Source organism: Capricornis sumatraensis, chromosome 6 (assembly GCF_032405125.1).
Source record: "Capricornis sumatraensis isolate serow.1 chromosome 6, serow.2, whole genome shotgun sequence".
Lineage (NCBI taxonomy): Eukaryota > Metazoa > Chordata > Mammalia > Artiodactyla > Bovidae > Capricornis > Capricornis sumatraensis.
Window position 1 is genome coordinate 57,223,371 of NC_091074.1, and position 16,732 is coordinate 57,240,102.

Here is a 16,732-nt window from a genome sequence, read left to right on the forward strand (position 1 = left end):
CAAGGAAAACTAAAATATATCCTGCTTCTTCACTCATTCAGTTTAGTGAAGAATGGGACCTTTCATTTGCCCAGAAGTTATGGTGGAGAGGGTTTCATGGATAACATCTGGCACTCTTCTTTCTTCCTCTCCCCTTCCTCCCTCACATTTCTAATAAGTCACTGAAGCATATCCATTCAGGATTCATATATTTGGATATACCCTCTTCTTTAGCTCCATTGTCTTATGTCAGGCCCTTATCATCACTCATGTATATTACTTTAATTCCTCTAAGTGCATCTCTCTTCTTCCACTCTTATCTGACTTTTATTCTCTACATTAATGAGAACACTTTCAGCTACAAATCCAGAAACCAAATTCAAATTATGCTTATGAAATAAACAAAAAAGATTTTATTAAATAAATACTAAAGAAGAGAGTTGGCCTCAAGCATAGCTAGAGACAGGTATTCAAATATGCTATCAGAATTCTGTTCCTCTTTCTATCCCTCAGCTCTACTTTTTTCACTGATGGCCTCCTTGGTCAGGTTCTGTTCACACAGTGGTGACAAAGATAGCCAAGGAAGCAAAGGCTTATGTGAATGAGCCTTTTGGATAGAAAATGCAGAGAAAGAGCATTATGACTGCTAGTATAGGTGTGATCATACCTACCCCCAAAGATTTATATTAAGCTATCTTGGACCAGGGTCCACTCCTAGGCCAGTCTGATTAGCAAGCTTGTGCCATGTGCCCAGCCTCAGGGTAGAGAGATAGAGACCCTTGTTTGGTGGAGAGGTGGAGACCTTTGTTTACCATCCCACCAGAATCACAAGGAATGAGGAAGGTACCGTATTTGAAACCAAGGGTGGTGGAGTCAACTGAAAATTGATAGATGTTTGTTAAATATGGCCACCAGAATTATCTTGTTAAGAGAAAGTTATAATTATGTCTCTAGTTCCCTGCTCAAAAAATTCTTCAAAGGCTTCCAGTTTCTCATGAGATGAAGTGCAGTCTTTTTGTCTGGCATCTAGGTACACCAAACTAAAGATCCATCCTACCTCCCTTGTCATCTTCCATATACCCCTAACGTATTTCAAGTTCTAAATCATCCATGCCATATAAATTGTCATTGCCTTAATATTCTTAACAGATTTTAATCTTTTAAGTTTCTATTATTTATAATGTTGTACTCTCTGCAATGAAAGTCTTAATTTCTCTTCTCTGAACAGCCTAAATGTTACCTATAATTTCCAGCTTCAGTTTTACCTGTTCAAGTCTTTCTAGGCTCCATCAGTCTGTTGCTAACCCTGCTATTATTATAACACCTTGCACTAATCTTAACCATATTGCCTTATGGTTGTGATTATGTATCTGTTTTTTATCCTAGTCTTTGAGTAGCTCCAGGATGAGAATCATTTCTTAATTGTCTTTACTCTCTTCACTACATCCAGTCCTACAGCTCCTAGCAAATATCCAAATAAATACATACAATGAGGTCCCAGATTTTTGTGTTAAAGATTATTGAAAGTTTGATGTTTCCAACCACATGAATCTAGTCCCTCAAATAATAATTTGTGCTCAGGGAACTCATCTGACAATGTAGCTCAAAAGACTGGCAGAAGCCTGTTGGCACAGTAACTTATTTGCAATTCAGAAGACTTTCTGTGGTTTGGAAACATTTCCAAAGAGTGGAGTGAAATGTTATATAACAATCCAAGAGATTATAGGCCTAAATAATTTCAGTATATTAAAACTTTTTCCTTCTGCACTTGGATCCCCTGGCTACTAATCCAATACTCTGTATTTCGAGCTGCTGATAAGGGGAATGTTGTTTTAAGATTCACACCTTTTAGACAGAGTAGGGTATTATATGTTCATGAGATAATATGCTTTAAATAACATTCTGATTTCTTTTTTTTTTTTTCTTTTGGCCATGCCACACGTTATGTGGGATCTTAGGTCTCTGATTAGCAGATTGAACCCATTCTCCATGCAGGGGAAGCATGGAGTCTTAACCACTGGGCCACCAGGGAAATCCAACATTCTGATTTCTTTCAAGATCTTTTCCTGTCATGAATAGTGACAAATTAATTGTTAGAGAACAGAAGTCTATCGCTTTAGCAAGACATGAGCTACTAATATCAAGCAATTCAGAAATTTTTTATAATGTGGCCTCTTTCTCAGAGCAAGCCCCCCCAACTTGCTCTCTCCAAAGAGGTGAATACCTCCATTAAGGATACAAAAGTCATCACATTCTAACAGGCACTGTTTACAGTGTTACTCAGCACATGACCAGTTCTGCAACCCATGGACTGCAGCACACCAGGCCTCCCTGTCCCTCACTGTCTCCTGAAGTTCACCCAAGTTTATGTCCATTGAATCAGTGATGTTATCCAACCATCTCATCCTCTGCTGCCTTCTCCTTTTGCCAGCATCAGGATCTTTCCCAGTGAGTTGACTGTTCACAAAGAGTGTTTGCATACAAAACAATGTAGTCCCATGGAATTCACAGTGTTTACCAAGTTGTGGAGTATAGAAGTTAAGTGTGAATTAGAGTTCTGATGCAAACAGCAACACCTACCATGAAAGTACTCTTGAGGTTACCGCCACAGCAACCAAATATAAACAAGACCTTAGGTGTACACACAGGGTGTGTGCTTTTTCACAAAAGACTGTATACAAGGTTATGAGAATGCTAAGGGGGAAGATAAAGCTACAGGTTACATAACAGCAAGTGTGGAAATTAGTTTACACTCCCTAGCAGCACCAAATAATGCTGACTCATTGTGCAAGAAATTAAAGGTCAAACTTTAACACATAGATTAAATCCAGGGAAAACTGCATTTTTATCAGGTTAAAGAAGTCTTTGTCAACAGATGTTGTAGAAGTCGTGTGTCCAGTTGGGGCTTTTATTTAGCATATTAAATTGTCTATCAAGATAGATAACTTTAGAAACATAAAGACCCACTTTCTGGGGCCATTTATCAGAAATGTCACTGTTAAGATGTGTTCTCTATGACAGAATCTTTATATTATATTTATATGTATCTAATCAAGTGGGTGTATCCTTCCAAAAGCTTTGGACATATAAGGCCTTAAGGCAGGAAAGTGCCTTAGAAAACATTTCATTTTACCATTTTATTTTGCCAATTAGTATAGTAAAGAACTATTTGCTAGGTACTATCGACTACCTGTGAAAGTACTGAGTACCAATTATTTGGGCCAAGTGGGATCCCAGGAATGGTTTGCCATTGAACCTAGTCCCCCTGCAGTGATAATTGCCAGGATTATTGAGTAGTTTTCAGAGTTTTCTTGTTTCTCAATTACAACTTTAAGTTTTCTACAGTGTTTTTATAATTTTCAGGAATGTGGGAGAAATAGCAACTTGGTGGGGGATGAGATAGTCTACAGGGACCCAAAATGCATACAATATTTGATGCTTATACTTTAGGGGTCTACTCTGAACTATAGATTACTGCTTTCTTTTCTTTTACTTTTTCTTCCTCACTTCACTGGAAAGATATTTTGCCCATTGTCTTATGCTTCATATCCTCAGTTAATCTGAAAGAAGATTCTGATCTCCATTTCTGGCTCTTTAATGACTAGATTTCTTGATATAGTCTCAAATGATAGTTCTGTGATCTTCCGCTGAAGCCTGCTACTCACAGAGGGAGTTACTGTGTGTGCTGGAGTTTGGGGGAAAGTGTGCTTTGAATAACTCTACGTCTGTTCTGTGTACTGCTCAGATCTTTATCTTATGTCCCTTAGTATTCTGTAATCCTGTTTCAGCTGTTGCCAGCATTACTTGCTGAGAGCTTAAACACATTTAGAGAGATGTGTTGATGAATAATGGAGAGTGTCATTCATTCATCTTTCAGTTCTTTGTGATAAACAATTGATTTCCCTAATAGTTAACATGTTTTGAAAAGGCTTAAACTAAGATTATAATGTAGGATTAAGGGAATGCCATCTCTCTAAAACAGAATCCAGAACCTGAAAAGATTTTTTTTACAGGAAGCAAAGCCTTCAATGGAAGAGATGTTCATTTTGAACCAAATGACTCCAGATTTGTTCTCTCAAGTTTCCACTTTCCTGTCATGCTGGTTTTTCCTGATAATATAGGTTCCTCTCAGCACAACAAAGCCAGGCTAGATTTTCAGAGTTTTACTAAGCACATAGAAAGAGCAAAGTGAAAGTGAATTCACTCAGTCGTGTGTGACTCTTTGCAACCCCATGGACTGTAGCCCACCAGGCTCCTCCATCCATGGGATTTTCTAGGCAAGAGTACAGGAGTGGGTTGCCATTTCCTTCTCCAGGGGATTTTCCAAACCCAGGGATCGAACCTGGATCTGCCGCATTGCAGGCAGACACATCTGAGCCACCAGGGAATTCCAGAAAGAGCAAAAGAGAAATAATTACAGAAAGTCTAAGATTTGTTTTCTTCAAGGGAAAGATATGTGGATCTCTTTTAAGACCAGGAATTTGCCTTATTTCTTTAAATTCCTGACACTTAATCCAGTCTTGATGCGTAGTAATTATTTTATATATCTTAAATGAATGAGTACATGAGTGACTAAAATACTAGCTAATCTGGATAACAAAGTACACATGGCTATCATTCAAGTAGATTCTATAGTTTGAAGTTTCTAAATCTGGCTCTAACCGATTAGACTGATTTCATAATCCCCTTGCTTTAGTTCCTTATTTCCTTGGGCTGATCACTGCTCATGTGGAAATCACTATCCTAAAACTATAGCTTTCCAAAAGTTCCTTGGTAATCTGGGCCAAGTCATGCCAAGGAGAGGCCACAGATCCCCTTCTGCTACTCAGTGAAGGTCCAGGCTCTTGAACGATGGTTGACATCTGGGATGTCTCCATTCCCTCCAAGTCATGTTCCATGGCACAGGCAGAATTTTCTTTCCTAAAGAACTTATTGTTTACTTATTTTTAATTAATTGATCAACTAATTAATTTTTATTTTTGGCTGAGCTGGGTCTTTGTTGCTGTGCACTGGCTTTCTCTAGATGGATCAAGTGGGGGCTGCTCTCTAGTTGAGGTGCTCAGACTTCTCTTGCTGCGGAGTACAGGCTCTAGGGTACTTAGGCTTGGCTCAGTAGTTGTGGCGCATGGCTTTAGTTGCCTAAGGCATGTGGGATTTTCCCAAACCAGGGATAGAACTAGTGTCCTCTGCATTGCAGTGGAGGATTCTTAATCACAGGACCCCCAGGGAAGCCCAGAATTTTCTCCTAAAATACCAAAAAGGGAAAGAGAGACTAGAATGATTTCCCAGAGGTTGAGGAGGTGAGGAAAAGGGGAGATGTTTGTCAAAGAGTACAAACTTCCTGTTATATAGATGAATAATTTCTGGGGACCTAATGTACAGCATAATGACTACAGTTAATGATATTGTATACTTTAAAGCTGCTAAAAGAGTTGATCTTAAATGTTCTCACCACAAAAAAGAAATGGCCATTATATGATGTGATGGGAGTGTTAGCTAACACTGCAATAGTCATTTTGCAGTATATTCATGTATCAAATGAATGTCATATCATTTAAATTTACCCAATGTTATATGTTAATTATATTTTAATAAAGCTGGAAAAAATGGGGGGATGTTTCTATTCACAGGTACAGTAATTTGAGGTCACTGCTTTTGTGTGGAGAAATAATTTAGATTAGATTTAGCAATAATTTTCATTAGACTATTTATAGTGAGAAAATTAATTAAAATACCATCTAATTATTATTTGTTACCCTTCAATTCAGTTCAGTCACTCAGTCATGTCTGACTCTTTGCAACCCCATGAATCGCAGCACACCAGGCCTCCCTGTCCATCACCATCTCGCGGAGTTCACTCAAACTCTCATCCATCGAGTCGGTGATGCCATCCAGCCATCTCATCCTCTGTCATCCCCTTCTCCTCCTGCCTCCAATCCCTCCCGGCATCAGGGTCTTTTCCAATGTTACCCTTAATTAAATGTTAATTGAGCACAAAGTAAAGTAAGATAGAAAGGGATAACTCTATTTCTTTACTAAAAACTCTTAAAGGGTTTTCAAAACCCCAAAATTATGTACAGGGTTTACAAATCATTTTTAAATGGCTTAAAATTTTTAATATGGTTTGAAACAGTATTTTTCAAATGACAAATCAAATGATAAGTCACATTAATAGTCCAATTGAAATGTAAATGATATCAATTTAGTGGGTTTAAAATGAACATTTTTATTACTGAGTCCAACCTCATATAGCCTCGCAATAGGCCAATAAATCAGGAAATGAGGTGTTGGGGCAAGGAACAGAGACTTTATTCAGAAATCCAGCAGACTGAAAAGATGATGGATTACTGTCCCAAAGAACCATCAAAACTGAGTTAGAATTCACGCTTCTTTTATGCTAAAAGGGGAGGGATGTGGCTGGTTGTAGCAAACTACTTGGTGTTGGCCAGACCGCCTTGGGACTAATCGAATCCTTTGTTCTTACAGCTGTCCACTTAGGTACAGTTATGTTGCTCCTCTAAACTTTTAACAAGACAAATGCTATTCTATATTCTGCGATTTTTAAAATCTTTGTAAGAATGAAAAGTGTTATACCTTTAAATGTCAAGCTGGGGAGGCAGGGCCTTGAGACTGGGCTATCGTGTTTATTTCAGGCAATAGTCAACATTCTTTTATAAAGGTGCAGAGCCAGCATGACTAAGCACAGTCAATAGAGCCCAAAGGTTAGAACGAAAAGAATAGATCCAATATGGTGTCAGATTTGTTCTCTGTGACATTTTTAAAAATAGAATTCAGTAGAAATATTATATTAGCATGCACTTCATGTGGTAAGGGTCAGCATTATGTCAAGAATTTTTTTCACTTATCACTATATGATATAAAATATTATACTCCATACAGTATTAAATATAATGTATAAAAATACCATATCACATCATAATTAGCTCAATAAGTATTTGCCGGGGAAAAAATGAAAGTTGCTAAAAGAAATCATCCCTGTGAATAACTGTCATGGGGATAGGTATCCTAATAGTGGACTCTTAAAGCAGCATAACTAAGGCTAAGACCTACTCTTAAGAGGAATTCCAGGGCTCTGTTGTTACTAGCAGGGTACTCTTCTCAGATATCTTTCCAAAGTGGCTGTCATGGCATGGTTGGATAATGAATGCTTTGGGTCCATCAGTCTCACAGAGAGAGTGTTTAATAGAGTCCTCATTAAAATTATGATTTCTTAGGAATAGTCTCAAGTTCAGGCCCAAGTTCAGAATCACAACTCCTTTTCAATTTTTTACTCCTATGTGCTTCATAGTGTTGTAATAGAGAAGTTTCTGTTATGCGTCTTTCCCCCAGGCTCCTATAGAATGTAAGAAGATTCGTCAGCCTAATTTTTGCTCAATATTTTAGAAAACTGTGAACCATAAATTTTATTGCCTGAGTCTGTTCTGAACCAAGTCATTCTAGTAAGAGAAAAAGGTCTTGAGAGAAAAAATAATTCGATGCTAATTTAGATATCTTGTGTGGGTAAGGAAATGACAGAATAGACTACCTGGGTTAATATATCACAGGAGTTACCAAGTAATCAAACAATCTGTGAAAACTAGTCAATGATTACTTTAAGAATTACTCTCAAAATCTTTCCAGAAAAGGATTCATTTGAACATATGTACCTTCTAGAGACCGTAGGGTTGCAAAGAGTCAGACATGACTGAAGCAACTTCGCACACATGCATGCATCTTTTCAGGTGGCACATTGGTAAAGATTCCTCCTGCCAATGCAGCAGTCACGGGTTAGATCTGTGGGTCAGGAAGATCCCCTGGAGTAGGAAATGGCAACCTACTCTAGTATTCTCGCTTGGAAAATTCATGGACAGAGGATTCTGGGGGGGGGGTTATAATCCATGGAGTCACAAAGAGTCAAACACAACCAAGTGGCTGAGCACAGATGCACCTACTAGGGAATACAAATTATGTATCAAATTCCCATGCATTTGTGAAATTTTAGCTATTTATTGACAGTGGGAAGCAGAAGAAAATAAAAATAAAAGAAAGAAACAGGTTAATAAACTAAAATATCCTTCACAGGAGAACTCAATGATTATAACAGGTAATCCAAATGTAATGATACTGCTTGCAAATAACTTAAATTTTTCTTCAGAAGCTCACAATGTATTGAAAGTAAAAGTGTTAATCGTTCAGTCGGGTCTGACTCTTTGAGACCCCATAGACTGTAGCCCACCAAGCTCCTCTGTCCACAGACTTCTCCAGGCAAGAATACTGGAGTGGGTTGCCATTTCTTCCTCCAGGAGATCTTCCTGACTCAGGTAGTGAACCTGGGTCTCCTGCACTGCAGGTGGATTCTTTACCATCTGAGCCACTAGGGAAGCTGCCAACGTATTAATCACTCCAACTTGGAAAATCCTAAAGTAGAATTGAGATACAGTTCACAATCTAGTAATTGCTCCAGTTGAGGAAATCTTTGCAAAAAAACTGAGATGCTGGATTGAGTGAAGAGAGCCTTGATTTGACTTGGGAGTCCAGGGTCCCTGTGTAGCCCTTCCAAAATCAGCAGTGGGAGCCTGAACAGGAGCAGGCCCCTGGGCTCTCAAGTCCTCTGTGTCTCCAGCTGGGAAACAATGCTTTGGCCTAGATAGGCCTGCGTTTCAGTCTTCATAATGCATAGTTCTCTGTGCACTTTATACTTCAAAGCTGCTCATGCAGGTACTTATTTGCTGTGGATGATAATAATCGGACTCATATGACCTGGCTAAAGAGAACAAATTAAACATTAACTTGAGTTTTCCCTGCTTATAAAAAGTATTTTGTATGCAGTGTTTAAGGAATGACTGAAGTTTTCTCTATTAGATACAATGTGAATAGATAAATAGATCCTCAGCCTCCTACCAGATTCCAGATTGCTGAAGTCCTTAATCTTCAACTTGTATTACTGAGAACAATTTTTGTTTAGGCAACTTTCATCTTTCCCTGCAGCAATCTTGGTTTCAAAGTCAAGATTCAGATAGCCTCTTGATTTTTACATAATTGATATGTACATAGTAAATATGTAGATATATATTTTTGCAGTTAAGAGTCACGTTAAAGACATTTCATTTTAAGGCAAGTAAAGAGGATTTACCAATTCCATAAATGTGGTAGAATATGATAATAAGGCAATGGCATCCCAATCCAGTTCTCCTGCCTGGAAAATTCCATGGATGGAGGAGCCTAGTAGGGTGCAGTCCATGGGGTCATGGAGGGTCGGACACGACTGAGCGACTTCACTTTCACTTTTCACTTTCATGCATTGGAGAAGGAAATGGCAACCCACTGCAGTGTTCTTGCCTGGAGAATCCCAGGGACGAGGGAGCCTGGTGGGCTGCTGTCTATGGGGTCGCACAGAGTCGGACACGACTGAAGTGACTTAGCAGCAAGATAATAAAAGATTGCTTAATTGTGAAACACTTTCTCTTGTATAACCCTGGGAAAGGCCATGTCCAAAGTGCTTGGTCATTATATGATGATTGAGATTAAACTAGTTTGAAGCTAAAGTTCATAGTTAAGATAAAAGTTACTCTTTAAAAGACTTCCTCCTCCACACCCCAATATCCTGGCGTTGAATACTCAGAGATAGGATATCACTGGTGCGATTGATATTTCTAAAGAAAGCTTTCTGCTCTTAAGAGAAAGCCAAAGATATATGCAGACATTTTCTAGAAAAAAGATCTGATTGTTTTCCTCTATTTAAACTACACGATACAAGGGGAGATTCTTTTAAATAGGACTTCATCAGATAGTTATTGAGGATCTACAATACTCCACAGACTATGCTTATTTATACAGGCAAAAAGTGGAAGAAAATGTCCACTCAGGGGACTGGCAAATTACTAGATAAATAATGGCTAGTAAATGTTCTTGACTTTTAAGGCACTGGTTTGTTTAGTAGGAAGCAATTAGACCTAATGAACTTAGTGATTTGTTGCATATAATTATGAAATTGTTTTCTAAGTTTTGTTTCCATAATAATCTCTCTTCCATCTCTCTATTTGATTAACTACTACTTCAGGTCTTGGTATTACTAGGTCTGTATTCTGGGAAACCTTTCCCCATCCTTAAGACTACCTGGGCTGTTACACACACAATGCCTTTTAACCATAGAATTTACCACACTAGGGTGTCTATGATTCTCTCAGATACACTTGGATGTGACATGGCTGTATTTTGCTATCACTGTGCCCCAGACACTAGTGCAACACATGGCTTAAAGTTGGTATATTCAAGGAATAATTATTAATTACATAAATAAATATTTATCTTGATCCTGGGAAGAGGGGTAGTGATGTAAGAAACCATTCCTTTTCTATACTAGGCACATAATAGATTTTTAAAAATTATTATGAAGACAAAGCACACTAAATTCAGAAGCCTAAAAGTTTGCCAAGAGACCTGTGGGCAGCAAATTACTGAATGATTTAGAATCTCCCAGGTAGCATCAGAAGTGTGGGGAGACTGGTCCCCATGAGGAGCAGGACTATAAAAAGTAACTGCTTCCATTTTTAGATACCTCGCTTGAGACCAGCATATTGCCAGGTACATGCTGCCTCTTGCTTTGCAGCCTGGGATAGAATTACACCCTCTGCATTGCATTTCATTCCCCTGATTATTTACATAATCCCTCAAGCTGTACCTATCAATTTACAGACCAAAAGGAATTCCATCATAAGCACGCTAAGTCATACACTTGGCTGCATCACACAAATGTGTTTCACCTGGATTACATTTGGCAGTGCAAGCCCCTGAGTGATGATAATTTCAGTGTATATAACACAAAGTCTCCCTTGAGAGGGTGGGTGGGAATATCTGAGGTGTAGGAGAACCAAACCTGTTAATAATCACCTGATAACTTGTCTTCTTTCCACAACTCCTAATTTTACCACACAGTGTATTTAAATCTGTATTACAATGAAAACAAAACAGAGCCCCGTTTGAAAACTTCGTGCTCATACCAAACTGTGATCATTTGTGAAAGATTAACTTTGAGAGGAAAGATGATTCATTTTTCTCCAAAATAATGGAATTTGTTAGATCCCTAAGAATTTTGAAGGGTAAGATGGACCACCATGTTAACATTTTAAAATATGTAAAATGCAAATACATAGATATTACCAGAAGTAAATTGAAAAAAAAAATCTATTTTATGAGTAGAGGGATGCAGAGTAAATCTTAGCTGCAAACAGTAAAACAATTATGATGATGCCCATAGTTCATTTATGTGTTTACAAATAGTTCTAAAGCGTAGAATAACTGAAAGTGCCAAGAGAATTGAATACCATTTCCCTGGTGTGTTTTAGTGGATTTTCTGATACCAAGATGAAGAAAAGAAAGGTGTTTGAGCACATCAATGTGGTTTAATACATCAGTGTTGTCCTGCAAGAGATTCACTTCTCAAACAGATGCATCAAAGCAGACTTCACAAAGATTTTGTTAAGCATTTTGAAATATTCAGTTACCCTGTTATATGAGCATTTTTCTAGAACAAGTTGAATTTGATCAGAGAGCCATTATCTCCAGTAGGATTGTCAAAGTACAGTAATATTTAATAAAAGTAGTCATTATTCATTATATTTTCACTTATTTTTGCAGTATTAAAATATAAAAACCTGTGCTGTAATTAATTCCTTCAATTAAAGTCCTGGAATAGTTCTGTTTCAAATATATCCAAATCATCCTTAAATACAAGTACAAGAAGAACCTGATGTTTATACATGCATAGAGTCTTCAGCAAGTGGATCTGAACTTGGGTAGGAGCACAGGGTTTCTTGGTTCTTCTACCACAGGTTCTTCTACCACCGGCTATGTGACTTTGGACTATTGTGTATTGCCTTTCACTATTCCAATGGTCCTCAAAATTCAGAATCACTTGGAGGATATGTCAAAACACAAGTTGGTGTGTCTGACCCCCTGAGCTTCTAATTTAGTAGGTTGGGGTGAGGCCCAAGAATTTGCATTTCCTACCAAGTTTCCAAGTATTTCTTACTCTTCTAGCAGGGTACAGGCTGTGAAGACCACTGCCATACACACATCTCCTAATCTGTTTCTCTTTACTTAGGAGGGACTCATGGGTGAACAATGAAATGCAGCATGGCAGAACGTGGGATGGTCTTTAGATGACACTGCAAGAGTGGTGTGCTCTAATAGGCATGGAGGCAGGAAAGGAAGGAGAAAGAAGCACACATTTATATCCAGCTCCCAATAGTTTCAGTCTCTTGGTTTTATCAACAAAGAGACAAGCCTAGCATTTGTAAGCAAAGAACCCAAAGTAGTTTAGGGGAAAAATAAAGAATGTTTCACAAAATTTCAAGTATTGCTATGTTCTCTCCATCTTTGCCTTTGCCCGTACTATATCCTGAGCCTCAAAAATCCAAAATGATACATAAATATAAATGGGTGAAACTGACCAGCAGCCATTCTACTGGTAAAAATAGATAGATCTTTCCTTACATACAAAGTGACAACTCTCAACAGCTTTATGTTCGGAAAAGAACAACAAGGTTGGATGTATTCTTAAGACTATGAAGAAATATTATGTTTTAACTAGAATATTTTTTACACTTCAACAGAAGTGGACGTGTTCTTTGTGATACATATGAATAAGTATTGACATTTATATGGCTAAATATGGCATTATGCGTTGATGAAAAGCATTTTTCAGTAGGAACACCAAAATACAAAAAAGATTTAGTTAATTCATAAATTTGCAAAGACATAGTTTCCTTTTATATGCTGGAACTCAAATTCCACTGTAACTATTTACATTAAAATAAAAATATGTAAGAGTATGGTTTTCTATACCCTAACTATTGTATTACTTATTACAACCTGCATTATACACAATACAATGTCAGTGTAAAAACTGTCAGGTGTATTAACAGACTATCTGCAATGAGATTTGTCTTGTAAAAGCTAGTTTCCTTTAAAGAGATGAGGCTGCATGCATTTCTTATTTGTGCATCATTCTCTGCATAGAACACTGCTTTATCACTGCAATTCATTGCCTCTTCATGGAGTTACTAGAAGATGCAGCATATTTATAGTAGCATGAATTACATTGCTGAAATACATCTGACAATGCTTCCCTGTTCAGAGGACTTCATGAAGAGGAACATGACAAGACAATTGCTTTCTCTGACATAAATTCCATGAGCACTCTTTTTAATTTTCAATAGAAGGAAGAACAATTTGTGAACCTAGAACCAGTTTGTGTCATTTACCAGTAAAAGTCATTTGAGTTCATATCAAGTCCAGATACAAAGTTGTTTATACAACTGAATAGATTTTGCAAACTGAAAAGATTCAGTAAAGGATAAAATTTTAATGATTAATTGCTTCCAATATTTTGGATACTTTCTCACTGACTGGTTTTAGGTGGTATATCCATATAAAACAAAGAAGGGTTGCTGTGTGATTTTTTAGTATGGAATTTTAAGACAATGTAACCATTTTTGAGGAAAATGATTTTATGCAATTGTCTATTATAAAATTTCCATCTTTTTCATCTTATCAAAATGTCATACACAAGAAAATTAACTCAAGATGTTTTTAGAAACCTGAGGTATCGATATTTTCAATAAATAGAATTATGGAAAATGAAAATGTTTAATTTCTGAAATGTTTACCACGTGTTCACATATATTACACATATATACTTTACAATGGACATAATGAAAACTTCCATAGTTAGTTAAGTAGAAATATATAAAAAGTCTGAATGATATTTAATCATTTACTTGGAGAGAGAAAGATTATTACATTCAAATTTGCTTTCCTGTAGAGAACATCTGTTCAGAATTTTCATCTCATTGCTTGATGGTGACTAAAGTGGTACAGGATAATAGAATAGAATAAATCCTCAGGAATCTTTTCTCCATCAAAATAATAAAGCTTATCTCTAAAAAGTGGACATTCTCTAGAATATGTAAGAAGTATATAAAAGTAGAAAAAATTGTGCAATAAAATTTTCAGTAAACATTAATTTTTTAATGCCTGGTAGATCTTTACAATTCTTGCATCATCCCGGGGACTAGGGTTGTGAGTAGTTGAGTATCAACACTGAGAATTTTGTTCATAATTTTATTTTCCAAGATGCAACTTAAAAAAACAGTAATATAAAGCATCAAACACATTCTCCAACTCCTTCTGTATTGAAAGGTTATTCTTACTAACAAAGAAATAAATTGAGTTTTCCTCTTCCTTCCTTGAAAATAAATAATACAAAGTTCAATCAAGTTAGAAGATCATAGGAGGAGATACTAGTTTTTATGAGGTAACATTTGAGTTAATTTTTAAAAAGAAAATTATGAACATGACTATTAAAAATATAAAAGTCATTTTATGAATAAAGATGACAATCAACAGCATTAGTTAATAAACAAGTATAGGAAATTAATATTTCAATGAAGTAGACATTTATTACTCTGAAAAATCTTTTATATAAACCTATGTATTTTTTTAAAATATTATTTTTTGGAATTTGATTAATAGTTTATGTCTTTGAACATCATTTAAAAAATTGTTACATTTGTTGGTGCCATATATTAAAAAATTCAAAGCATGTCTGATGATTATTAATAATACAATGTGAAAAATAAAGGAGAAAAACAAAAATAAGAAATTTTCTATTTTTTACATGTTAGAGTAATAATATTTTGGATATATTGGGTTATATAAAACATAATACTGAAAATTTTTAGATTTACTTGTTTTAGTATTTTAAATGTGACTTCTAGCAATTGTAAGTGACAAATAGAGCTTGAATATATTTTCACTGTAACAGCAATAGACGTTAAAGCTTAAGTTTTGCACTTCAGGAAATTTGTGGCCATTATTACTACACCTTTTTAGAGCATATTCATCCCATATAGCCACAGTTAATCTAACCACGTGGGACATAAGTTTTTTCTTGGTTGTGAGACCATGTCAGTTGTTAGCATATTCAATTGATATTTTAGTGAAAACCTGAGTTTTTAAATTAAAGCATATTTGCTGAGTCACAGTGTATAGTTATAAAGGTTGTGTACAACACAAGTGTGCCTAAGTTAATCCAACCTGTACTCCACTTACCAGTCATTGTCCTGGCAAGGGTATTCTTTTGTCTGGAGGATGAGGTTCTTTTTTTCTAATTGGCACAAAAACAGCATACAGGCTAGGTAATTCTGCATATTTGCATCAAGGTGTAATATTGCAATATTATAGAAAGCATGCTTGGAACATTATTTTCTGCTCAGATCATCCAGATAGAATGCATTGATCTTTCTACATGATAGGTAGTAAAAATTCTGTTATCACTTTTCATTTTTCAAAGGTTTTATTAGTCTTCCAACTTTCGCATATATTTTATCAGTATTCTTACAATAATACTGGGAGATAAGCTAAGCAAGTATTGCCCTCATTTGATTATCAAGAAAATGGAATTGAATTTCCTCTTTGGACTGGAATAGAGCATAGAATTACCATATTTTTGCTTTGCTAATAAAATTAGAAGTCTTAATTTGTGAAGCAACTCAATAGACATAAATATTGCAACTGAAAGTTAATGTAACATATATCAGCTAGAAACAGATTATAATAAAAGGAAATAACTTGACCATGTTTTCAGCTTCTAAAAACCAATCCAAAATTTGGTTTTTAATAAAAATATTTAATCATGTTTTGGTATATAATTTCTATGTTTAAAAGAGTAGAAAAACTAGTGGCTATACAGTGTTTCCAATATCTAATATATTTATTAGGATTTTTGTTCTGTACAATTTACCTAAATGGGCCTATGGAAAAAATTCTCCTTTGAAAATATTCCTGAAAATAACAGCTTCCTTTGAGAAACAACTTTACATTATAATCAATTAAAATCTATTTTTAGTTAATAATAAACATTGTTTTCACTCTATATATTTTGTTTAAACATAAGGAAAAAACAACTTAGCTAATGCTTTTATGAATCTAGAGGGCTCTGAGGAGAATATCTTTAAGATAATTCCTTAATATCCCTTTTGGAAGAGTATTAGTAGTTTCTTATTCAATGTAGATTTCTTAAGTAGCTGACATTTATTTTGTTTCCTACCACCTGATCTTGGTACCTTAAAATCTGTTTTTCATTTGTTTTACATTTATTCATGTTCTAATGGCTCCTGGTGATTTTCAACTAGAGTTTTCTTAGGGAGTGAAATTTAAGATCTTTCTACATTTACAATGAATATTGTTTGTACCTATGTATTTTAAAAATAAACCCTTTTTTTGTTAAACATTAATGAATCATTCATATTGATTATATTCTTCATACTAATTTTCAGTCATTGGATTGGAGGCTTATAGGTTACTTGATTACAGTAACTGGCATGTATATTTAATTATATCAAATAGTATGCCTTTCTTTTGATGTTTTTGAAAATAGCATGTTTGTTCATTGACATTCAGATCAGATTTAAGCCACATAGATTTTGAGGAACTGGGTATCTAACCTTTATAATAAAAGTTGGCCTCATAAGCTATACTCAAAAGCAAAGTTTTATTTTGGGGTATCAAGCCACACCACAACTGTCAGATTATCTAGGAACTGGAGGTAATGGATTCACAAAGTTTTATATTTATTTCAATCTTGTATTTGTCAAATCATTGTGGTCATCAAAAGAAATTATTTAGACACATACTTCATCCATATTGATTGGAAAGGAATGGATTTAACAAAACATGACAAAAATGGGAA